Here is a 25,195-nt window from a genome sequence, read left to right as displayed (position 1 = left end):
TAAATCATTTTGCTAATTGTTTTTCTTTTTATACACACTTTTCTTTTCAATGTGTTTTTGTTTCTGTTTTTGTTTTATTTTGTGTTCCTTCTTGGCTTTTTACGTCTGGCTGCTGCTTTGGGCCGAGCTAGTGCGCTCCCTCTTAACACTTTTGGCGGGCTGTCGACGGAGCCGCCGAGATGTGCCATTAAATTGTAAACAAAAATATATTGTTGTTGTTGTTGCTGTTGTTGTTGTTGCTTGCGCTTCTCAAATTAAGCGCAAAGTGCAATGACAATAATTTAATTACAAAACCTGCAGCTAAATAAACAGCTGATGCGTATGATGCTACACAGCTATACAGATCTGAGGCTATAGCCATATAAATATATCGCTACACATACATAGTTGCAGTGGCAGTTGCGGCTGCGGCTGCGGCTGCGGCTGCTGTCAGGTGTGTTTTTTTCTATCTGGTTTTTATATTTAATAACGTGCAGAAATGTTTATTATGCGTTAAATGAATTTATGCATCACTCGCATGGCGAAAATCTAACAAAATTGCAATCGTTGCTAAGTTCAGATCGTTAAATATCGCCCACATAGAGAGGGAGGGAGAGAGCGAGGGTGAGGGCAAGACGCTGCCCTCTTACTGCCTGGGCATAAACTAGAGAAATGTACCCACAAATACATATTCATCTAAACATTTAGTTATAAATCTCACATATTTCCCAGCCAGCAAATCTGGTACAGTACAGATTTTGTTATATATATTATAAGAATATTTATATTAATATTTAAATACTTTTCGATATATCTTGATAATTTTTTAAGTAATCCAAATCACTATTCAAAAATGAATTTGATATTAAATAAAATAAAAAAATATTTAAAACAGTGTGAAAACATTATTTATTCTTTGGCTACACTTTATTATTATAATAATTCGTGCTTTAATAATTGATTCACAAACAAGACTTTCTGCTTGTTTTTAGATTTATTGAATCTTGATTTAAAGCTGATGCTTTTTCTGATTATCTTGCTGCATAAATAAAACACAGCATACAAATTAAGCTGAGGGTGTAGCACTCAAACTAACCCAGAATATTTATTTGTTTGCAAGTTTCCTATGGGATGCCGAACGAAAAGCTGTGTAAACTAAAAACGAACTCTCTTAATTTATACATGTTTCAATGTAGCTTTAATAGAACAAAGATTTATTGAAGTATGCGTATTTTCGTAAAACAACTAACGAACTAAGCATAAGCCATAGACAGCTAACATATAATAACTAACTCACAAATTCAAGTGGAATATCATAAATCTTGAAGAGCCCCGCCACAGTCTTCCTTTGAGCAGACTATTTCCCTGTGTAAAAGAACTTTTTATTCGGAATAACACACAAGACATTTCCTCCATAAAAATATTATTTCGTTCGTCTACGAATTTTCCATAAAAATTGGATCAAAATTATTGGCGCAAATTAAGAATGCGACAAGCGTTTTATTTTACGACTTCCGCCAACAAAATGATTAAAATATAAATAGAAAATGGAAAACAAAATATATTTTTTAACAATTATCTAATTCGTTTATCTTCAGATTTATTTTCTAGGTAATTTAGGCACTAGTTATTCACCTGGATCGCAATGGCACGTGCTGAAGAATTCAAAGGTTGCTTTCCCTTTAGTTCAGCGCAATCCTATGGACTGCTGCTGTCTCACAGGCACACACACACACGTACGCACACACAGAGAGTCACTCGAGCTGACACACACTTGCCACACTCTGCAATTTTCACAGACTGTTCACTAAAAATGTTGCCCGCTGGCTACGTAAAATCAATAAAAATTCTACGAGTGCCTAAGTTAACATTTTTTGGGGTAACTGCCTTTAGTTAGCGTTGACTGTAATTGTATTTTGTTTTTGGCTTTGGCTTTGGCTTTTTGCGTACGTCACAAATCACTGCGTTGCCGGCGCACAGATTTTGATTCATCAGCTGCCGTGGTAGAGCACAGCGCACAGTCGTCTTTTCTGCAGAAAAATATCCTTTCACTATCTTTAGCTTTGCTGGCGTGCGAGTTGCAACTGATTTGTATTTTTCAATGACACTTTTGTTTGCACAATATTTTGTTTGGTATATTTTGTAGCGACAGATATAGCTATGTGTATATATCTTTCTATGTTGTTGCCGTTTGAAATTATCTTATTAGAATTTTCTTTCTGTTTGCTGTTGAGCTTTCAAACCGCCGCGTTTGCTTGTTCGAACACAACTGAGGCACGAGATGTGCACTCTTTTGGTTTTTATGAATGAAACTCAACATCGGCACAGCGGCGTAGCTAGCGAAAGAGCGAGCGCGTGCGAGAGAGTGAGAGAGAGAGGGACGGGCACACACAGAGCCAGAGACATTGCCCCTACTTGGCAGCAGCTGGCACGCGCCTTAAAGCTAAACGGCGTCAAATTCGATATCGAATCGAAAACGTGTTGAGTACGCTGAGCGCCGCAGCATGGGGAACTCGCACGTCACGGCACACGCACACACACACACATTCGCGCTCGCTAGCGGCCGGTCGGCTAGCGTATCCAATCATGTGGCTCGTTGCCTCCCTACGGCTGCAGCCATTTTCGCGGCGCACGCGCAGAGCAGCCAATCAACAGTTTGCCAGGCCTGTTTGGCAATCACGCTCTGTCGGTGTGTGTGCAGCTGAGCGGTGGTGAGTTTTCTTCGCGTGGTGAGCGATCTCTCAGCGTTGCTCTTTTCAACTGAAGGGGCACTGAGGTAAAACTAAGACAACAGGTACCCCACTTCGAAGTTCTCTCTCACTGCGTGTGCCTGTGTTGCCGTGAGCATGTGTGTCTGTGAGAATATACGCTTTTAGTGTTATGATTTCCCAAAATACGTCATCAACGTTCATACAGCGCTACTGCGGCCCATTAACTTTTCAATCTACGTAAACACAATAAAGGAGCCACCGCCGCAAAAAAAAAAAAAAAATAATAATAACAACAAAATTTAAACAAATGATTCACTTGACCATTTATGGGCAGTTTGCAGCGATCTCCCGAATTTGTTTAGATCGTATCCGCAAATTTCTAAATCTGGTTGGGTGGCTGGGTCAAGGAAGGCGTAGCCGGAAGTTGAGGTACATATTTGGGATTGTGTGGGTCAAGGAAGTACAGCATAAACACGGGGCGTATACAGATCGAGCATTGTCCGATATAGATCAGTCAATTGAATTGATCTATTTTTTAATTTGCTGACCTATGAGGAAAATATCTATTTAGGCTAAAAGTATATGCTATAGAGGGAATATGCATTTTTCGCTAGGTCAGCTGGAATAAAAGAGATATATTATGGAAAATCAATTATATTTTCTTGTAATAGTAATACGTTCTATATATATTTTAGTATTTATGTAAATTTTGCAAACAATTTTAATCTTAAGAATTTCTCAAAATATTGAATTTAAAGCCAAGCCTTTATCAACAGATTTATGTTATGGAAACTTTTCTTAAAAATATCTTCCACGTTTTGTTCAAAAATATAAAAAAATATTTCAAATTTTTAAAAAATTTAATTGATTTTATTCTTACAGTATTTAAGGAGTAGTTAGGGTATTGCAAGCAGAGATACTTTTATACAGATATTTAAAAATTTAAAATTTGTTCATCTAGCAGCCGCAGTCACTCCCTTATAAAGAGACCCATCTTTTGTTTATGCAACAAGGCAGCTCATGTCAAATTTCCATGCAACACACGATTTTTCGCCTTGGCCAATTGACAGACATTTGCCAAATATTTTATTTAGAACATTTTTCCTCAACGGGGACAGTAAACAAAAAAAAAACAGTTTTCATGTGCTAAGGACAAGGTTGCAGATCAACAAAAGGAACAGCAACAACAAGAGCTCAGCGCATTCCGCATTGTTGCAAATACAAAACATAAACAAATGCCACATAAACAAAACAGAAACAAGAGAAAATGAGGCCCGTAAAAGCAGTCTAGTGGGGAGTGCCCGACTAGAAGATACGTTGTTAACTTGCTAACTTTTTAGCGTGCAACAAAGTGGTCCAATCTGAATGATTTCTATCGATGGTTGGTGCTAATTGTTAGGAATATACAAACTTTATAGTCTCGTGCACGATTTCTTCTGGTTGTTAGATTTGACTTAACGAAAGCACAGGAAATCAACCCTCTTGAACAGTCTTCATGGGCTCTGGAGGGTGGCGAAAACTTGAGTAAATCTAAAAATTCTAAAAAGTGTAAAACGGTAATTTATTTACGAGTTGCGTTTGAGCTGTTTATGAACCGTTTCGGAGTGTAAATTAGGCTAGCCGTGACCATGACCCAAAGCAGTTTACCCGGCCGGCTAAACTCAACCAAAACACAGGGCCAGGAAACGTTTATTTTGTTTTGGAGTCAAGAGCAGAACGCCATGGCCTAAAAATAAACGCGATACAATTGGCAAAAACTTTCTGACGTCGGCAAAGTTTTCTAACAGACGGCGCGGAATTACGTGTCGTTATCTCGCCAGATACATCGATACAGAGATAGGTAGCGATAGAGATAGAGAGATATACAAATACAGGCACATCTAGATATATACCAAAAATAGAACTTTGCCTCATTTGCGAAAATTTTTTGGGCTAGTGAGAATGCAAAGGCAAAGGCAAAGGCAAAGGCAAAGGCAAAGCCAAAACAAAGCGTCGAGCACTATTTTTAAAAGCGTTCACATGATGTGCACTACGAGTATTTGTTTATTTGGGCAAAGCGAGTTGTGGGGGGCGTGGCCGGGGCGGTAGGTGGGTGCGGGGCGGAATGCCACCTGTAGACCTCAATGCGCGCTGTTTGTCTAGTGAAAATGAAAACTCATTACGCCAGTGGGCCAAAAATACCGAAGCCATTCACAGACAGAAACGTTTTATGACGTCGTTGCCTTCAACTTGGCCATAAATAGAGGCTGCAATCTATCAGCTACCGGCCCTGGCTATAAACAACTGGGCATGTGCACAACAACTCAAACTGAGGCAAGTGCCTCATTTATCGGGGCTACAGCTTTCAGGACTCTCTTCCCTGGCCCCAGTCTCAGCCCCTCCCACGCAGCAACAACAGCCACAACAAGAAAACACCCACGAAAATGCATTTCGGATTCGCGCACGCGAGCAGCACCCGAAACTCAAAATAAATACAAATAAAGCATTCTGCTGATTACTGCTGCCAGATACCCTGTAAAAAGTTGCACAATGGGAGCGGGGGATTTCGATTCAACTCATCGAGTAAGCTAATTGATTAAAGATTGATGTGAGTCGTATTTATGGCTGGCATATACCCTGTAAAGGATCGGCACACAGCATGCTGTGCTGCTCATAAAATCTTCACTAAGGGATGAGCATACTCGTGTACTCGAATCCTAGCTTTGTAGACTGTCTGGATTTATTATCAAATTTCTTTTATATATTCTACTATACTATGTGAAAATATGCTTTAGTCAAGTCTCAGTTATAAGTATTAGAAGAAAAATAATTAAATCAGAAGACTTCGCTGCTTATGCTTTTTCCGATCGTAGAGTAACAATTAATTAGGAAGCTTTAAGGCTTGAATAAATTTTCAATTACTTAGCCCATTTTAGGCATGGTTGCTGTAGACAATTAAATACCTTTCCTTAAGTACGTTATGGCTCTAGGGTATCTCGAGGTGCTGATTGCTGCTGCTGAAGTACTCTGATTGGATTTGCCATTTTGCCTACCAATGTCTGATGAAAAGCCAAAGATGGACATGAATGAGATGAGCGCACTAGCGAAAACTAAATGGGAAGCCCAGTCTGAGATTGTGCTTGGAGCTGCGGCTTGGAGGCTGTTGGCTGCACCTCTTCCTCAATTGGCAGCGCACCCAGCGACTAATAAACATTCATAAATTTGCTAACATTCATTTATACCTTGCTTGCTGATGCAGTTGTTGTAGTAGTTGTTGTTGTTGTTGTCGTCGTCGCATTAGCAAACTAATTGAAGTTTGCCATGGCAGAAAATAAAAGTACATATCAATAGAAGTGTGCAACTACAGCAGAGGTCAATTAAATAGGATTATTCGAAATTATATATAGCAAAGGCTCAGTCATCAGCTCGCCAAGTGCCGCTGCACTCATCTGATTGCTTGCGACCTATAAATAAATTTGAATTCGCGTGAAATCACAGAAATAGCAAAAGGCATCAACTATAAATAGCAAAAGCTCAATACATCAATTTTACATTCCCAGAGTCTGCGGAAGTGGGTGTTGTCTCTCAATCGTAAACATATTCGGAATGTGCAAACTACAAACAACAACAAAAGACTCAGATACGAAGTAAATATTCGCTAAATATATTACTATTATAAATTATACATATTATTATTATATATAAATATCTACGATTTTTAACAAATGCTTCTAATAAATTAATAAAATAAAAAATAACAGAATTACTTTTAAATTTCATTAATATTAATAAAAACATTTCAATAAAATTTTTAATTGATTTAATCAACTTTATTGCTCGGCAATTTAATTGCGAATTGATTTAGTTAAGTTTGATAATTCAATGTTGTGGAAAAGAAATCAATTTTCTTTATTATTAATATTATTTTCTCTTTATGTATTCTGTATTTGATAATTCAATGTTGTGGAAAAGAAATCAATTTTCTTTATTATTAATATTATTTTCTCTTTATGTATTCTGGATAAATAACACTAATAACGAGCTGCTTAGCTTTTTGTGTGTAAATTTGAAATTTATTTAAGGAATTTTGAAATATAACAGAGTCAAAGTTGCTGAGAGCGAGAGCGAAACATGTTAACATTGCTATATAATATATGTAATATTATTTAATTGTTGATGTATATAATTTATTTATAATATTTATGTATATATAGATTACAATATGATACAATCGCCATGAAATAAGCTTTCATATACATTAATAGTTGTTGAGTACAGAATGCGCATTGCGCTCGAAGTCGTGTTTCTAATCATAGGCGCAGCACTGTGTGGAGCAGACATACACCTATATATTTGTATGTATATCTGCACATATGCCAATTGTGTTTGTCGTGTGGGCTTTCTATGTCGTGTTATCTCTAGTTGAGAACTTTGTTGGACTGTTGTTGCTTTGGCTGTTGCTGCTGCTGCTGGTGCTGGTGCTGCTGGTGCTGGTGCTGGTGCTGGCTGTGCGTGGGTCAGTGGGGAGACGGCGTCTACGTTCGCTGTTGATGAGGCAGAGGCGTTAGATAGTCGCAAGTCGCGAGTCGTAAGTCGTAAGTTGCATGACACATGGCACGCGCCTCAAAAACCCAAACAAAACAAACAGTAAGACAAAGACACAGAGATAGAGAAGGCACGAAAGTGTGAGAGGGAGAGAGAGAGACAATGTGAACGCCAATGCCAAACTGCCAATGCTCGTCCCCCCTCTCTCTCTTTCTCTCTCTCCCTGTCTATCTCTCTCTCTATCTCTCTCCCTCTCTCTCTCTCTGAACACGTTCTCCATAGATACGTCGACCAAGGTCCGCATTGCCATAAATGGTGGCCAGGCTGAGAGTCTTGTTAGGGCAGCGAGTCGAGCGTCTCGTGTAGGCTGCAATTAAAAGCGTATTGACTGTCGCATACTTTAGCTTCGATTGCATTGCCGGGGCAGCTATCTCGGTCGCACGAATTTAAATCTTTAAGATACCATTTGTGTGTTAGCCACTTGATGTTATTGGCTGAGTCTGCCCTCTTAGCAATTGTTTCTTCGCCACCAATGGGCGCTTTGTTAAGGTTTCCCCCTCCCTAACCGGCTGAGGCTGCTGGCCTCTGATTTTGATTGTGAGGCATTTCGCTTGCTCGGCTGCCAGCTGCGCATTACGCAAGTCAACTTCATTTTCTATCGCTCAAATTGGTGAGGCTATATGGGCTATATAACCATAAGCAATCCGGCTATAAACCATTGGCCAGTGGGCGTTGTCATTCAGCGAGTTTTCGAGTCGCTCCATCGAGGTGTGAATAAATTTATGTACACACAAATACAACTTAGCATTGTATACTATGTATATATACATATATATCTGTTGCAAGCGTGTTGATAATGCTTGATATTTATATTGTAAATCTTTTTATATATACACTCAAATATATTCATTTATATATATATTAATATATATGTATATATGTTTGTCTTCAGTTTTATGCACTCATTTTTGTTATTTGTGTAAAATTCATAAATATAAAAAATGTTGTGTTAAACTTATATATTATATTATATTGGATAATTTATGAGCATCATAATATGCTTTATGGGCCTGGCATGTTGCCGTAAATTGCTCCAGTCAACAGAAAATAGAACAACAACAACACTAACAACAACTCGGATACGAATTAAAAATTTAAACAGTCAAATTATAGAAAAATTTCCATTGGTCGAACTGGAGCAATGGAAAATAAATCTTAAAGGTGAGAATCATACGAAGAATTTTTATATATTTTTATAATATTTGTATTTAAATTAAAAGTGTATTAAATATTGGAATACTAATTAATTTCATAGCCAAAATAATTATGGCCATCAAAACAATTCTGAGCAACAGCTAATGAAACAATATTTGTCAAATTTGAAAAAAGTTAAAATATATATTTCGTATATATACCAATTAGGAATGATCAAATTTGAATATGATTTTAAATTTAAGCACTATTTAGTGATGCGCTCTTGAAAGAATAAAAATACATATTTAAATCATAAAAAGTCTCTGTTTCTATATAATTAAATACACTTATTTCAGCGACACAATAATAAACATAAATAAAACAGATCATAAATTAACTAATAAAAATGTTCAAAAATATTTCGAAATAACTAAGTGTGATCTAGAACTGAGTAGCCGACTGGGAGATACTTTAGAAGAATCCAAAGTACGCTCTAAAGACTTGTAAAATAAGCTCAAAGTTTGATATCGATTTTAGTCGATTTCATAGAAAGGCAAAAGTTATCGATGAGTCAAAGCAACAAACTCTGCGAGTGTTACAAGATCTATTACGTGAAAATTGTCGAGCTTTTCTCTTTAGGGCCAGAGATTGATGTACAGGTATTAAGAATTTATGTATTTGATGTGCCATTCGCAAGAGTGTGAATATATAGATATAGAAGCTTAGGCGCCGCATTGTGAGTCTCAAAAATCCAAATGGTCTAACAGTTGGCCATTTTAATAATGCTAATTTACTCGAAGGAACTTTACGTATGCTTAATATAATGGGAAATGCTTCTCTTTGCATAAACGTGACATTGTTTTTAGTTAAAAGACTTCATTTACGTTAGTTTATATATGTATATAGAAGGTCAAAAAATGGTAAAATGTGTGAAATGATGATTCCGGATTTCGCTTTCTTGAGTTGTCAGATTTGTATCAGATTTAGTTAATCGGAAACACTTTAAGATTCTTTTAGACGAAGTTGCGAATTGTTTCAAATTTTATACACACTAACAGATAACTGGAAAACGGACCACCAATATACTCTCCTCACTTCGTCGACGAGCATATATAAAAAATATATAAAAAATATTATAGTAATTTTTTGAATCGCGTTTCTTAATGTAATTGTCCATAATGGGACAGAAAATCTGATAGTGTTTTATTTTGCATTTGCTTTTATATTACTTTGATCATTTTCGACTCTCGATTCGAAAGCTGAGCCAATCTGGCAGGCTAAAGTATTTATCGCCTCCCACAGGCAGGCAGCTGCTGTTATTGTTGACTCTCCGTCTAATTGCAAACTTTGATTGCTGTTGGTATAAAAATATGAATATTCATAAAAATAATATATAAATACAAATGTGTGCGTGCGCATGCCAAAATAGGCATAAGCTGGTGAAAGTGGGTCAACAAATTGCGCCAAAATATCTCGCATGAAAATTAGTGACAAGTGCCCGATTTCTATGCCCCTTAAATAAGGCCTGCTTGCTCTGTCGATCTATCAGTACTCGTTCCTTGTGTCTCACTCTCTCTCACACTCTCGCTTTGTCTCATTCTCTGTGTGGCAATTGGGAGGCCATGGCAATCATCTAAATATAAAACGCGTGCCTCATTCCACTAAATTTAAAAACTTTTTGATGAACATGTTTAGAGGAAAAACACACGCGAAATATTCATAATTATCTTATTCTAATTTTTCCCTCAATTTTTTAATTTTGCCTACGTACATTCAACAAGAAAAAACAAATAGTAGCAGCTGGTGCTATAAACCAATGAAGCAAGTCGGAAAACTTAAATTTGGGTTGGTGAACAATTAATACCCTTATAGATCTATTAATAGAAAGTGGCTGCCCGTGGGCAGGTCTCTTTGGAGGTCAGTACGCTGTAATGAATATGATAATAAATATCAGTATAAATCTTTATCTTTATATTGAATTTAGAAAAACTGTTTAAAACAATTTTTAGATGTAAAGAATCTCCTTTAGAGTAATGTGAGCAATTAATGTTACATTATTTAATATATTGTTTATTATAAATATAGGATTCCTTGAAAATCGTCGCATATTTTTCTATATTGCTACTTTTACTATATTTCCAGGTAATGTATAGATTTTTGCATATAATAATTGAATATTATAAATATCGTTTCGAAAAACATTCAAAAGTAATGGTACACGCGGCTAGCAGATATTTCTGACTGCTAATCAGCTGGTTAATGCGTTTTTGAGAACGTGTGCCAATGTAGAACCTGGCCAAAATCTCTGGGCGGCATCATGCCTAAATTGGAATTACGCTGACCAACGCGTTTGCTTGCTCCCTTTTTCTCTCTCTCTCTCTCTCTCTATATATATATATATATATATAATTATATATATATATATAATTATATATATGGCTAGTACAGATTTGAGTAAACAATTAACTGACTCTTTGTATAGAATACATTTGTTTATAGTTGGGCAGGCTGTGACGTGAAAAGCACCTCGTGCAAATAGCAAAATAATTACAAATTGAATTTTTCACGTCAAGTACATAAATTCTATGGGCGCTTAATCAGCTCGTCTCGCTTTAGATGCTCACGTATGGCGGACAGACGAATGGACAGATGGACAGCTGGGCGTGTGTGTGTGTGCTGATTGTGCGAGCTATTTTTAGTTTTTAGTGTTCTATTTGGGCATCGCCTTGCGCCTCGGTCAAGGTAATTTTTAGGCACTCGCCATAAATGACGTGCAAAGCCTTGCGCTGCCCTCTCTATAAATAGCGCATGCCAATGATTCGGCAAGAGCTGTGCGCTCTGGTGGCAGCCACTTTTGCTGCCCAAATGCAAATATAGATGCATTTTCGTTTTCGTTTTCTTTCTTCTTTTTGTTTTTTAATTTGTTTCCCGATTTCCTGGCATGCCTTGGATGCCGCTTTAATGACTTTATTTACGAGGCGCGCACAGAAATGTGTAGATATTTATATGACAACGACGGCCACAAAAAGTTAATCCCACTAAATGCCGTTTATAGTTTATAGCACAAGAATCTTGTCTGTGTGAGCAAAACTGTTTTTCTTCATATCAGAAGCCTAGCCAAGGAGTATCAGAACTTTGATCTAATGTGAACTGAATCACATATAATAGATTACACATAACTCGTGCGAACTGCGTGATGTAGTTTGAAGTTAACAAGGAGCACTCAGTTCTCTTCCTGAAATATTGGCAATACACATTATATCAGTATAATGATATATCGATTTTATATATTATTTTTATCCATGAAATATCCATATTTCAATTATATTTAATATTTTTCTTCTACGTTTCCAGTTGTATATTACTGCTATACCCTAGACCAGTAGGGTACTCAATTTTTGTGTATCAGTTGTTAAATAAGTATATCTGATCGTTCTATAGTGCATCAATTACAACTAGAAGCTGTGGCATATGGACTGAGTGCGCCACTTATTCGTTTGGCACATATTTCCTTATAATACTAGCATATAGAATGTGGATGCATTTGTGGAATCGTGGTCTATAATATATTTCTATTGATGCTCAGCTAAATGATATGCCTTTAGTGAGTTGCATGGCTACTGTGACATTTTCACAATGAGTTGGCAACATTATTCCATGGGTTTTTTGCATGCTAACTCTTATCGTTCATCAGTTGCCAAAACGCGTCACAGGTTGTGAAAGAGGCATAGATATTTGTGCAGTTAAGGGAGATATCGATAAGCACGTTAGCGTCACACACAATCATAATGTGCGTCAATCGCTTTACTATACTCAGATACTTTTGTACATATGTGTGACAGGCTAAATATAGTCACAGATATTTATATAATATATATATATGCAGATATAATATATCTATGTATATCATTTGATTAAAAAAAGTCGTTGCGGCACGAAAGGCCCGGCTAATGAGCGACCAAAACATTTGAAGGCATCTTCTACTTAAGATCCATGACACACTTCCGCTGCGCCAAGTTACATCATTAATTTTCCGTGTTCCATATGGTTGGCTGGCTGGCTGGCTGGCTGGCTGACTGGCTAATGCTTTTCATTTGACAATAGACTAGGCCAGCAGACGAAAACAAATTTTTGTCGTGTTTGCGCCGCGTTGTTGCCATTAATTTTTTGGTATGTGCCACGTCGAACTATCTGCAGTCTTGATATAGCTTGTAATTTTTATGTTCGCAGCGCTGCTTAACAGGGGCAGTGGCAGTGGCTGGGGCAGGGGCAGGGGCAGGGGTAGAATGTACCAAACGATGCTTCCGCAGCGATAAATGTCTCTCTATCTCTATCTTTATATCTGTCTCTATATCTCTATGCCTAGCTGCATCTTCATCTGCATCTTCTGCTGATCGTAAGTGTGTCACGCACTGTTAGACTTTTGATTTCTGTTCTGGTTTTATTGATTTAGTGGCCCATTTAGCTGAGCGCTATTTATAGAACTTGAAAACCAAAAACTGAATTCAGCTAAAATCCATGACGTGCTCCGATAATTGCAAATACTATATACACCCCCGAATCTAATTTTAGATGCTCCAGACTGAACACTATAGTTAGAAAGTGTTTATTTGTTTTTTCTCCTTCTAGTGTGGGTGGGATTTTCGTGTCTCTAACAACAGCAGCGGCTACTACGTCATTGTTGTTGTTTGCGTATTTGCGAATCTTTCAGCTGAACTTGAGGCGTCAGCGGGCGTTAAATATGTTCTTATTATTTTTTGCTTTTAGTTTTTTCTTTCTTTTGGGAAAAAACATTTTGTTTATAATCAAGAGCTAATATTCGTTACGTGAAACATTATAAATAGCTTGGGCATGTTTTAAATTTAGTCAGCAGCACATAAAATTGTGCACAGATACACAAAATATCTTGTGTCTATTATTTGTTTTTTTTTTTTGTTTTTATCTGTTGACGTGGCTAAGCCAAACAAATGGCAGCGCAAAAAAGTCAACTCAATTCTTTTTTTTTGGGTCCGAATCGTTTTTTTTTCAATTCCCCCTGCGCTGGCTAATACAGTTCTCCAATTCTCTAGTTGCTGTCATTTTTCATAGCAGAAAGTCGCGGGCTGACAGAGAGTCGCTGAGTTTTTTGGGGGCGACTTAAATCCCTTCAAATGCCGCGACACGTAAATATTTTCAAGAGTCGACGCGACAATCACAATAACAACAGCAACAACAACAACTTGAATATCAAGAAGAAGCAGCAGCAGCAGCAGCGGTAGGAGTATGAAGTCACATTGCATTGCATATAAAATATAATTTCATTCTATATGAAAAATGCAAAGTGACAACATAATTCGCCAGTTTATCATAATCAAAATACGCCTACATTGTTCGCTGGATGCATAATGAAAGCGACAGGCGAACACTTTACAGCCACACTTCAACAACAACAACAACGACAACAGCAACAACATCAACAAGCCACACATGGAACAATGACACAGACGACTGTCAGGCCAAGTGGCAAAAATAACTTCAAATAGTTTTGGCTGCAGCAAAAAAGTTTTTTTAAAACAAAAAAAAATTATTTAATTTTTTTTCGTAATTTTTGTTAGTAAAACACGAATTTTCTTTTGCATTTCGTATATTTCCCCATTCCAGACATTTTGCCATTTAAAAATGTTGTCCGAGACGCACGCCAAATTAATGTTGAACACGTTGGAAAACAGTTTTGTAATGCGATCAAATTAATCAACTTTAATGCATTTGATACTAAGCGAAAATCTTTTTCTGAAGTGTTTTAGATATATTCTCTAAAATTAGCTAAGCAGCAGTGAAGCAAACAGAAATTAAAGCAAAATATGTATTTCTCTCTTATGTGTCAAGTGATAATATTATTACACATACAATCAAATTATATGCATATAAAGATATTATTTTAATACACTTAAACAATCGAAATTCTCTTTTAAATGTGTTGCATTGCATATTTTGTATATTTTAGCAGTGAAATATAATATAAATAAAAAATAGTCGAGAACAATTGTTATTGAATTTCGGCTCTGATTGGGGGATCTCTTTGCGACGGAGACTTAGAAATTAGCTTTGATTCTAGATAGCTGATATATTAAATAGCAAAGCAATTTATTGTAAAGAATACTGTTGTTGATCTTTGAAGGATATTATTTTTTCTTGTTCTTTTCATGCCCTAATAGTGATGGCTCACAGATGTAGAAGATGGTGGCAAAAGGGTATTTTAAGCGCTGTGATGTCTGACTGTGAGTATTAAAGAAATAAGGTTTTTAAGGTATGAACTGTTTTCCGACTTGTACCCCATGCTAAAAACATAGTATTTATTTAATAATAATGCAAAATAAGTTTCATTAATTTGAATAGAAATGAAACCAAACTTAAACTTGATGGTTCTCAAATAAAGACTCTTACGCTTACCAAGCTTCAAGAAGGCGAAGTATAGATCTAAGCAAATCTGACCAACGTGTATCTATCGACCTAGAGCATATACTAACAGATATCGATCAAACTACATTGAACCAAGAATCAGTTTGTAACTGCATAGAAAAATAATAATACTTAACTTTAGTTGGGTATTAGAAGATGCAAATAATTTTTAATCATTTGAGTTCAAGTAAATTGTAAATTAAACATTTTATCTGACTTTTAGATTAGTTTAATGTACCCAAGTCTGGATGCTGAAGTGTTAGTCACATGTCACCTCATGAGGCTGGTTGAAATGAAATGTCAAGTGCTTAAATTCATAAAACCCGAATCATTTTATTTGCTTTGGCAGCGACCAAGCAAATTTAAATACAATAAATTCGTGTGGCTTAAAGACAAAAAGCAAATATTAACAAGAAGAAAAACGGGTCAAGGGACAAAAAGCTTTTTTCTGAATGGCTATGGCTATGGGTACAAGCTACACAAGTATTGTATTATACAATACCCAAAAACTTCGAGAAACCAAAAATCGAGCGATAAACGCTCAGCCATATTTGGTCAAAAGTAGGCATCACAAATTTTGGGGCACATCAATGTTGTTTCTCTTGTTTCTCCCTTTTGACAGTCATTGTGGTTGTTGCTGCTATTCTCTTGTTCGTTACTCAAGTCTTAACCAATTTTGGGTAAACTTTGTGATTTGTGCTTAATTGCGGTTTCGCTCGGGTCGCCGCACCAAAAATGGCAACATTTGCTGCCCAGCCACAAAAACAAGTTAATAATTTCATGGGACTGCGTAATCATCACCAGCAACGTGTCGCTGACTATTTTTAACTAAATTCGCCATGCGGGGGATTTTAGTTAGGAAGCCTTCACACACATCGATCCACTCTTCTAGAAAATGAATCGCCAACAATTGTACAATCAATCATATATTTATAAACACATTTCAAAGGTTAATATTTATAATTTTAATATAAATAAAAAAATACATTTTTTATTCATTTTGTATTATAGAATTATGATAATACTATTTACAATTTTTTTAAATTCATTAATTTTTTAATTTGTAATAAAGTTTCTTTAATTAATTAAAACTAATATTTTTTTGTTATATTGTTGTTTATTTAAAAGAAATTTGAATTAATAAATAAATCAATAATTTTTTAAATATTTTTATTTTATTATTCCTATTTTGTTTTTAAATTTGATAAATTCACATTTTATTAATTTAAAATTTTTTACATTTTTAATTTCTTAAATTATAATTTGAATAGTAATTTAAATAAATATTAAATATATAGGAAATTTAATTAAGTTGCAATATTTAAATAATTATTTTATTTTTATATTATAATTCTTCCAGAAGTGAAAAGAGTAAAAGGCTTTGATCAATGGCAGTCTGTCCGTATGAATTTAAACCATTGCCGTTATTCCTGCTAGGGACTTGATCAACCCAAGATAAAAAACATGAAATAGATATATCTAGATCTGCTAGTTCTTGCACCCTGCTTTATATGGAAAGCTTCTCTAGCAATCGCATATTCCTTACATTAAAGTTAGTTTCATGTTGATTAAATTGAGTTTAATATTTATTTATGCTTTATACATTGTTTTATTCAATAATGTGCTATTTTTGCATAGCTAAACGGGCTTCAAGACTAATAATAGTTTTCATCCATTCAAATCGTTGCGATTATTTCGGTGCACCTTCCTGAGAAAGACTGCTCAGAAGTGTACTGTTTGGCTATGAATACTTTTTACTACTGCAATTCGATGGCAATTGTAATATTTCTAGCTGGTTTTATTTTTAGTTACTTGGTTACTTAGTACAAATAGCAGCTTGCATGAAGCTAATGAAAATTTATGGGCGGCATTTTCATGGCTTTGCCTGCGTCACAGACAACAAAAAGCAGCTATTAGAGAAAATTCCACCTGTTGTCACAGTCACAGTCAAGGACGCTTCGCTTTCGTCACAGCACACACACACACCTAATCACATACTCACGCGCCCTTATACGTACCCATTGCTAGGGGGGCAACGCAGGCGCGCTGGTAAGTATGCTATGATTTTAGCATTCATTCATAAAAATTTGCTGGGAAAGTTTACGCAAGCCACATTTGACATCAGCCCAGCCATCGGCAATTTTTAGCTCCATCGATTTTTGCGTTTCGGCACAACAATAGCAAAAGAGCGAGTGAAAGTTGCCCAGCTGCTCTCTGTCTCTCTCCCTATCTCTCTCTCAATGTCTCCCTTTTAAATTTGCGTCTACACCGAGCTATCTCTCACTCGCTCTCTCTTTCTCCCTGGCACCTCTCTTTCTCCTTGACTTTGACTTGCAGCAATGAGACTTCGGTGGCCAGCAAAGTGTGGCCCGGCTTGTCGCATTGCTGTGACGCCTTCAAAACCGGTGCACATTTATCATCGCAGCAGTCAGTCAAGCAGCCAACCAACCCGATTTGTTCAGGTCTCGCCACGAAGGCGTTCAAAATTAAAAGTCGCTCAACTGCAACAACAGCAACAACAGCAACACCAGCAACAACAACAACGGCATTAAGGCGATTGCATTGCGCAAATGCGAAATGATATTAAAATGAAAAGTTTGCCAAGTAATAAACTGATAAAGAGGCGACGTCTGCGCCGTCTGACGGCGACATATCGCAAAGGTAACTTATTAAACAACATGGCGCTGAGCCTTAATGAACTACATAATGCACAGTATACTATAGCTATGAGATGCAGTTGTCCATTTTAGAATAAGTGACACCATCCATGAGTATTCCAAGGGCTGCGGCAGTAAATTTAAAGTTCAATTTCCTTCTTGCTTGCTTATGTTTTGCTAATACTATTGAATTGCATATCCAAAGGCAAACTTGTATTTATAATTAAGCAATCTATAGATGTTCACTTATTGAAATATTATATATAAATCATAATTGTATAATATTAATTTTTTTATATTTTTGCTTTTATAATTTTTAACTGAGTATATATTGATGATTTGAGTGATCTCCAATACTAAGTGATATTATCACTGTAAATTTAGACTGTTGTCAATCAAACTTTTACTTTGTTGGCATAGTATTTGTTAAGCTGAATCTAGATCTGCATGTGGAACATATGTAATAGCTGCAAAGCACAGATTAAAATAATATGATTCGAAATGTTTTAGCTCAGAACTTTTGTAGCTGATATTGACTGATTTTGTGACTGATATTGTTGCTATAATTTTTGGTCTTTTTTGATAAGTAAATATAAAATGATATATAAATTAATCCTTTACAACTAGAGAACTAGTGGATTGCTGAAAACTGCAAATTCTTAGTTAAAAATTTAAAAGAAAAAATATAAAAAATTAATATTATGCAATTAAGATTTATATATAATATTTTGATACTATAAAACTAGTAACTTTATTAAATATAATTTTAAGGTTTTATTGCATTATTTAATTCCTAAAGTGCAAACAGTATTCGACTAGCAAAAATATGTTTTTTTTTGTCTGACAAATAAAAACTAAAGAAAATATACGCACAAATATTGCGATACAGTTTGTTAATGTTGCTGTTATTGTTGTTGTTGTTGTTGTATTGTGGCTGCCTCGTTGCAGCAGATAAATGTAAATTATTATGTCGTAAATTTGTTGACTGCCATGTTGGCCAGGCTCCTTTGACGTGGGGCCCCAACAATGCGCCAAGCGTCGATTTGCAAAGCACACACAAAAAAAATAAATAAAATCAAAATTAAATGAACAGTCACAAAAAAATAAAAACAAAAAAGGCTTATAAAATGGCTTGATTGAGTCCGTGCTTGCTCGCCAAAAATAAATTAAAAGAAAATAAATATAAATATATATATATACAGTCGGGCACATCCGACTGCATAATACTTGTCCACGGTCTAAGAACAGAGGCAGCTGTGGAGGCAAGCCAGACGCAGACAAAGACACTCTTTGCACTTCGTGATCGAGTATGAAAATTAAGAGCTGAGCTGGGCGAACCGGATGCGATAGGCGTGCATCAGCAGCATACAGCCTGCAGCATGCCGCATGCAGCATGTAGTTGATTTATTTGAGCCGGCACACGACCAGGCGACGACCACGTCCAATGCGATGGGCGACAAATGACACGCAGAAAAGTGCAAGTTACGCTTGGCAGAGCAGTGAGAGGGGTATATACATATATATATATATATAAATATATGGCTAATACGTGGGCCAATACGGCAAACAGGCGCGTGCCAACAAACGCCCAGGCAGAAAAAGAAACACATTCTAAAATGTTTGTGAAAAGGTTTGCGATGCCCTTGAACTTATGTTCAGGCAGTTGACCGACATTTTGGCGGTTAGGTGGGTGGAGACTTTGCCGGCCGGCGGGCTTGCTGGCAGCACGAGTGTGCGTGTGTATGTGTGTGTGGGCATATGTGAGAAAAAAGCAAACAAAATAAACGCAAGCACAACAAACAACCCCCGCAATATTCGCGACCAGACGCGACGACGCGACGTCAACGAAAGCGTCCCCTACACTTGTCGATGCAAAACACAGAAGAATTTCTCACACACATCGAATGTGTGTGTGTGTGTGTGCGTGTGTGTAGGTGGCGGAGGATGGTGTTGCCGCTGACGTGAGCCGGTCGCGTGCCACTTTGTCCTACACATGGCCAGGTAGGGGTCACTCAACTAAAACTGAGCCCCGACCACGGTCCATAAAAACCGATCTGAGAGAGATCTTTTGATCTCTCAGTGTAGATCACTTGGCATGGAGGCGTTGTTCGTCGATGTTGCCACGCGACACCGTTTGCCAAATTGGTTAGTCAAGTGGGCTGCACTTAATACTAAATAAGTAGTTGTTTTTAAGTTAATGCTGGAAAAAGAATAATCGATTGTGGCGAGAAAGAAGCTTTGCTGGGGGTAAACTTTTAAAAGTTATATTTGAATTATGTGAAATAAATCGAGTTGACTGTTCATCCTGAATAAGAATAACTTGGATATACACATTTTATAGGATTGGTAGCGCCTCCTTCAGTATGTTTTCCATATCCAAACATACATTTTGAATGGTATAAATATCGAAAATATGAGGAAATCGATTAAATAAACTTATCGATGCTTCGTTCAGTGTTGCTGCGCAATTTAGTTGCGATCGCTTGATTAGTCTAGCCGGGTTGAGTGTGGGAACAGTTCGCACTTGAAATGCATTCTGAATTATTGCACATAAATTTCACACACACACAGAGAGAACGGGTACGCCCACCTCAGTGGAATAACGGGCCCAGAAACTATGTATACCAAACGCGACGATCGCCTTTAATTTAATTAGTTGCGCGTGCGACGATCTTCAGGTTGCATGCCCCAGTGGCTGCTCGGTTGCACGTTATTTATGCGTCGCCTTCTTTATGGCTTCCCATATAAATTTTCATTCTGGTTGTCATCATTTTTGTTTTTCGGGTGGAATCTTTTCGCTGTGCATTTGAAGCTCGTCGGGGCCATAAACATTGCCGCTCGACTTTCAAGACCCGAAACATGTTCATATTCCTATGTGCAACAATGTTTTCCATCTTGATCGAGTCAATAAATGAGCTCACGATTCATATCTGCATCTTCTGTGATCTACATTCGCGCTGTATAAATGTGGTTCAAAGCCCATAAATATCTAATAATGCTAGCTTTATTGCTTTATTAATACTCTGTGCTATGCCTGTCTGATGCCTCTTCTCTAAAGGCTGCCCAACATTTGTGGTATATTTAAATCGCATCTCTACTACATGGGCCTTAAAAAATGCATTTACGGTAATAATATAATAAAACATACAATGAAAAAATGTAGCTTATCTTGATATTATTTATATGCCTCTAATATATTAACTAAAGTATTTTAAACAAATTCGTCTTTCCTATTAATAGCCTATTTTTGTGAATTTCTTATTACTATTCTCAGGTATATTGATTCTATTAAATATATCTTCAGTTACAGCCTGACCAGAGTTCTAAATGCTCTTTCTGTGGAAGAACTACGCAAAAGCATAAACACGACTCCTGCTTGGACTTGTAAGCGATCTCATCAGATTTCCGAATCTAATGAATTCACTAATTTAATTAAATTGAGAATAAAAATATATAATAAAATATCTTTCCATAAAAGGCGAGTCGGTGGTCCAGTACCTTTCACTCTTTTCTTAAGTAAATATTCACTACAAGTTTTATTTTTTAAAATAAGGAAATAACTGTAATTGTAATATATTTGGTATATGTTTGTGTCGATTGTTTAAGTCTTAAGATTTATTAATAAAATAGCATATGCCCTGGAGCCGTTACAAATGTTAAGGCATATATAATGGCTTTCTACAAATATATATATAAACACAAATAGGCAGGAGGAGGAGTGACCGAGCTCGTTCCAGCGACTGGTTGCATATGTCTGCCTTGCGCAGTGCAAGTTTATAATTTTCTTCAATTGGAATTTCATCTAATTTCGATAAACCAGACACTTCGATTTGGAATATTTCAAATTCTTCTTCACATTTGCAAAGAGACGACTAATTCCAAATTGTAGAGTCTCGAGCTTCGCAGCTCATATTCAGATGCAAAATAAGTTTGTTTCATATAACGTTTTCAGTCGAAACTAATTTGTCAGCTTAGCATAAATGAATAATTGTAATTATTTATTCTATGCTAATCTTTAACTTAACACAATACTGATAAATGGTTTGTCTATTTATGGTGTAGACAATTTTGTGGGCAAGCCGTTTCATTTCTCTAGGTGGCTGCTTCGCATTTCCTTTTCATTCGAGCTATGTAGACGGGAAATGGAATAACAAGACATTAAACTAAGACAACCAATCAGAGACACAAGTACTTGGCCGGGTCACATGTTGCCAAACAGCTAAGCTTCGATCTTGGGCTATGGATCGAAGTATCTAATTTTATTTCTCTTTTGATTTTTTTATTTTTGTTTTATGTAATGGACGCCCACCTGGTAAATGTCTTTTGCTGTAATAATTTATTATCACATTCACGGCTTGGCAGAGTCCAGCAATTAATATGAACAGTGAGTAGTAGACAGAGGGGCGCGTAGGGGCGGCAAAATAAATGAATGAATGAATCAACGCAACAGGCAGCTGACACGGACAAGGCAAATGTCAGAGACACGGCAGCCAAAGCAGAAATCATCAATGGAAAACAAGCAGCTTCTAGCCGAGCTAGCTCAAAATGTATCTATGTATTTGTGTGTATCTGTGTATCTGTAGAGTGTTGGCGTAGCAAAAGGCAATCGGCAGCTTTTGAGCTAGCAAAGCGTTTGGAAATGCAGAAATCGAATTAGCCGCAACAAACAGTTTAGACAGACTCTGCTGCTGAGCTGCGTATCTTGAAGATACGTGGCGTGTGGGCTGCGGTCAGTACGTAGGTAGTTGTTAGCAACAGCAGCAGCAGCAGCTGCAGCACCCTGTATCTATATCTACGTCGCAGCATAATAAAATTCAACAATTTATTGCAGTTGCCGCTTTAATTTGTTGTTGTTGTTGTTTGGCTAAAAGTATAAAAAACATTTTCATTCACAAAACGGCGGCCGTTGTATGCAAATTGACCGCCAGCTTTCAAAACTTTGCTCTGCGACACACTTGGCAAGCGATGTTCAGCGATTGCAACAGCAGCAACAACTGAGTCGCCATCAATGAATGAAACTGTGCCCAGAGACGGTGCGACTGGGCCTACGTGTCGTCTACGCAATGGCATATATTTAATTGTTGTGCACTGTGCAGTAACACTTAGACCGGGCAAATATTATATATATATATATATATATATATATACTTGGTATACAGTTTCAAGATCAGGCACTGAAATGAACCTTAACAATTAGAATATATATGTCTTTATATATATATATATATCTTTATATATATCTCTTTAAATATATACCTGATCGCACACAGAGTTGGAAAATTATAAAAATTTTGAAATTGAAATATATTGAAAAATTTGCTCGTGTCTCGCCAACTAGACATATTAAACTTATATAGGTCGATATTAGCTGGAATCCCAAAACCTCCCAGGTGTTGACCTTTTCTGTGGATCGATAAGCTAATAAGTCAAACATTGACCTTCTCTACAGATAAGCCACGACGCATTGGAGCACGGCAAATGGATATTCTATTTTTTGATTAGATTAGTTCAATGAATGTTTTTATTTTCATAGTGCTCCATGTTTCATAGGCTTAATTATCTTCATATCATAGCTAAGGCACACTTAATTGGAGTTTCATTAAATTAAAAAAATTAACAAATCAATACAAATTAACATTTTATATGAACAAAATAAAAACTGCGAATTTTTCATTCTGTTTGTAGAACTTTTCTCAACTTCGACTCTGTCTCTCTATATCCTGAGCTTTTTAAAAATAAGAATTTGATGTTGTATGTTTTTAAAAGTATTTGTAGTGGGCAAAAGAAGGCGTGGCGGACAGAATATAAACTTTTTTCAGGGCGGCGAGTTGAGTTGATCTAACTCCAACTTCTGAAGTCTTGAAATATTCTATATAGATTCATATATACCGTTTGTAGTAGGAGTTTATAATTTTTTCCGTTAACTAATTAAATTTCGCTATTATAGATCATTTGATTTGGTTTAAATTTCTTGTAAAGATTCGTGTGATTAGAAATATTTCAAATTTTAAATGACACTCAGGGTATCTCCGGGTCGGGCACTCCCGATTGGAGCCAATTTTTTTGTTTTGTTTCGGCCAACTTTCGTTGTTGACTTTTGCATTTTGCATTTGCATTTATTTATTTAAAGCATTAAACAAAGACACAGACACGAATGTTGTTGTCGCCGCTGCTGCAGTTGCTGCTGGCGACATGCAACAAATGTTAGACATTCAATTTGTTGTTGACACTTCATTAGCAAACCAAAAAATAGGAAAAAAACTGGGTTAAATGTTGCTAAAATTAATTTGCAGCAGAAGCTGCAAAAAAGTTGAGCGAATCAGCGATCTGCATTCGCAATGGGAAGCAGCTGGCTCTACCCATTGACAGGCTATATTCTTTGCGATCTTCTTCTCTTTTCACCTCCCTTCTCTTCTTTCCTTCTGGTTTCTTCTATTTTATGCCATTCTATTCTCTTCTGAACTCTAGTCTTTTCTCTATATTTACTTTTACTTTACTATCGATCAGGAGCAACTATCGAGTTGATTTAGCCCTGTCTACGTATATAATTAATAGACGGCATTTCCGACTAGATCACTCTTACTTGTAGCTTTTGGTTTTCTGTTTTTCGGAGCTGGAGTAGCCCGCAGCTTAACCTAATAAAATCATCGATTGGGCTTTGGGTGTACGATTACGGTTGGAGGGCAGGGCACGCGCTTGTCTGATAAGTTTTCATGAATGAAATAGTAAATTCGCCCACGTCGCGCACAACATGATGAAATCATGAATGAATCGATGAATGAGTGACTGAATCAAGCCAGCTGAGATCGGTGTGTTTGGAACACCAGGTGCCAAAAGGGCACACGCGACGTGAACGTGGGCAGCAAATGCAAATTGATGGCCATGGCTAAGATGCTCGTCTCCATTAGCCACGCACACCGGAACCGCATTAGCATCTGCAGTTGATGATCACGAGGAAGATGCTGGAAATCCGGAAAGCCACACTTTTAGTGAATGCAAACAAATTAACTGTCAAATGCTTCGACATCATTTGATGCATTCAACGAAAACATTTCGAAATCTTTTTATGAATGAATTTTCTGTTATCTCTCGCTCAGCTTTTGTTTAGCCAGTCGAAAGCTGCATTCGATGGGAAATATGCAGACAAATAGCAGCAGGCAGGCAGCGTTTGTTTACTTCTTTCGCTTTTTGTATGGCTCAATATCATATTTCAATGATTGTCAACGGCTGTCATTGTTTGCCATAGAAAAAGTTCTAATATTTTTCAGCTCGTTAAGTCGTCCGATCGCAGGCATTAAAACTTAAATATTATGTGTTCCCGTTTAGTTTTTATCGTTTTGGGAACTTTGGAGTATGATAATCGTAGAGTGTCTGCGGCACAAAATGACAATGCAGTGTCAGCAGTATTTGGACTATTCATAGTGTAAGTTTATAGCTTTTAACAGCTCCACAACGTCATCACTGGTTGCTAATACTTGCGAGAAATTCCTTTTTTAAATTATTTTAACAATTCAAAAGGGATTTCGTGGACAGCAAGGTATTAGGGTTCCGTTTGAGTTAAAGCTAAGAGACGTTCCAATATCTAAACGGATCGGATACAAGAAGACAGAAAAAAGTCTGTATATCTGGTTATTTTGTTCTCGAGATGATAGTTGATGGGCAACAGGAAGGTTCAGCTTCAGCTTTAAGTAT

At 36.7% G+C, this 25,195-nt stretch overlaps 1 protein-coding gene across 3 annotated transcripts in view; it reads right to left on the bottom strand.

Moving 5' to 3' along the window:
- LOC111601341 (transcriptional regulator ovo) overlaps window positions 1-25,195 on the bottom strand; it is a 49,342-nt gene that overhangs the window by 10,986 nt on the left and 13,161 nt on the right. Inside the window, exon 1 of one of the 3 annotated variants that reach the window (XM_023317872.2) lies at window positions 1,615-2,234. The exons of the other annotated variants lie outside the window; for them this stretch is intronic. The gene's annotated coding sequence lies outside the window, so the exon portion shown is untranslated. Of the gene's footprint in view, window positions 1-1,614; window positions 2,235-25,195 lie in introns of those variants that run through there. 3 annotated transcript variants of the gene reach the window in all.

The sequence above is a fragment of the Drosophila hydei genome, unplaced genomic scaffold (genome assembly GCF_003285905.1).
Source record: "Drosophila hydei strain 15085-1641.00,03,60 unplaced genomic scaffold, DhydRS2 tig00008139-arrow-pilon, whole genome shotgun sequence".
NCBI lineage: Eukaryota > Metazoa > Arthropoda > Insecta > Diptera > Drosophilidae > Drosophila > Drosophila hydei.
This window is presented reverse-complemented; position numbering and strand designations above follow the sequence as displayed.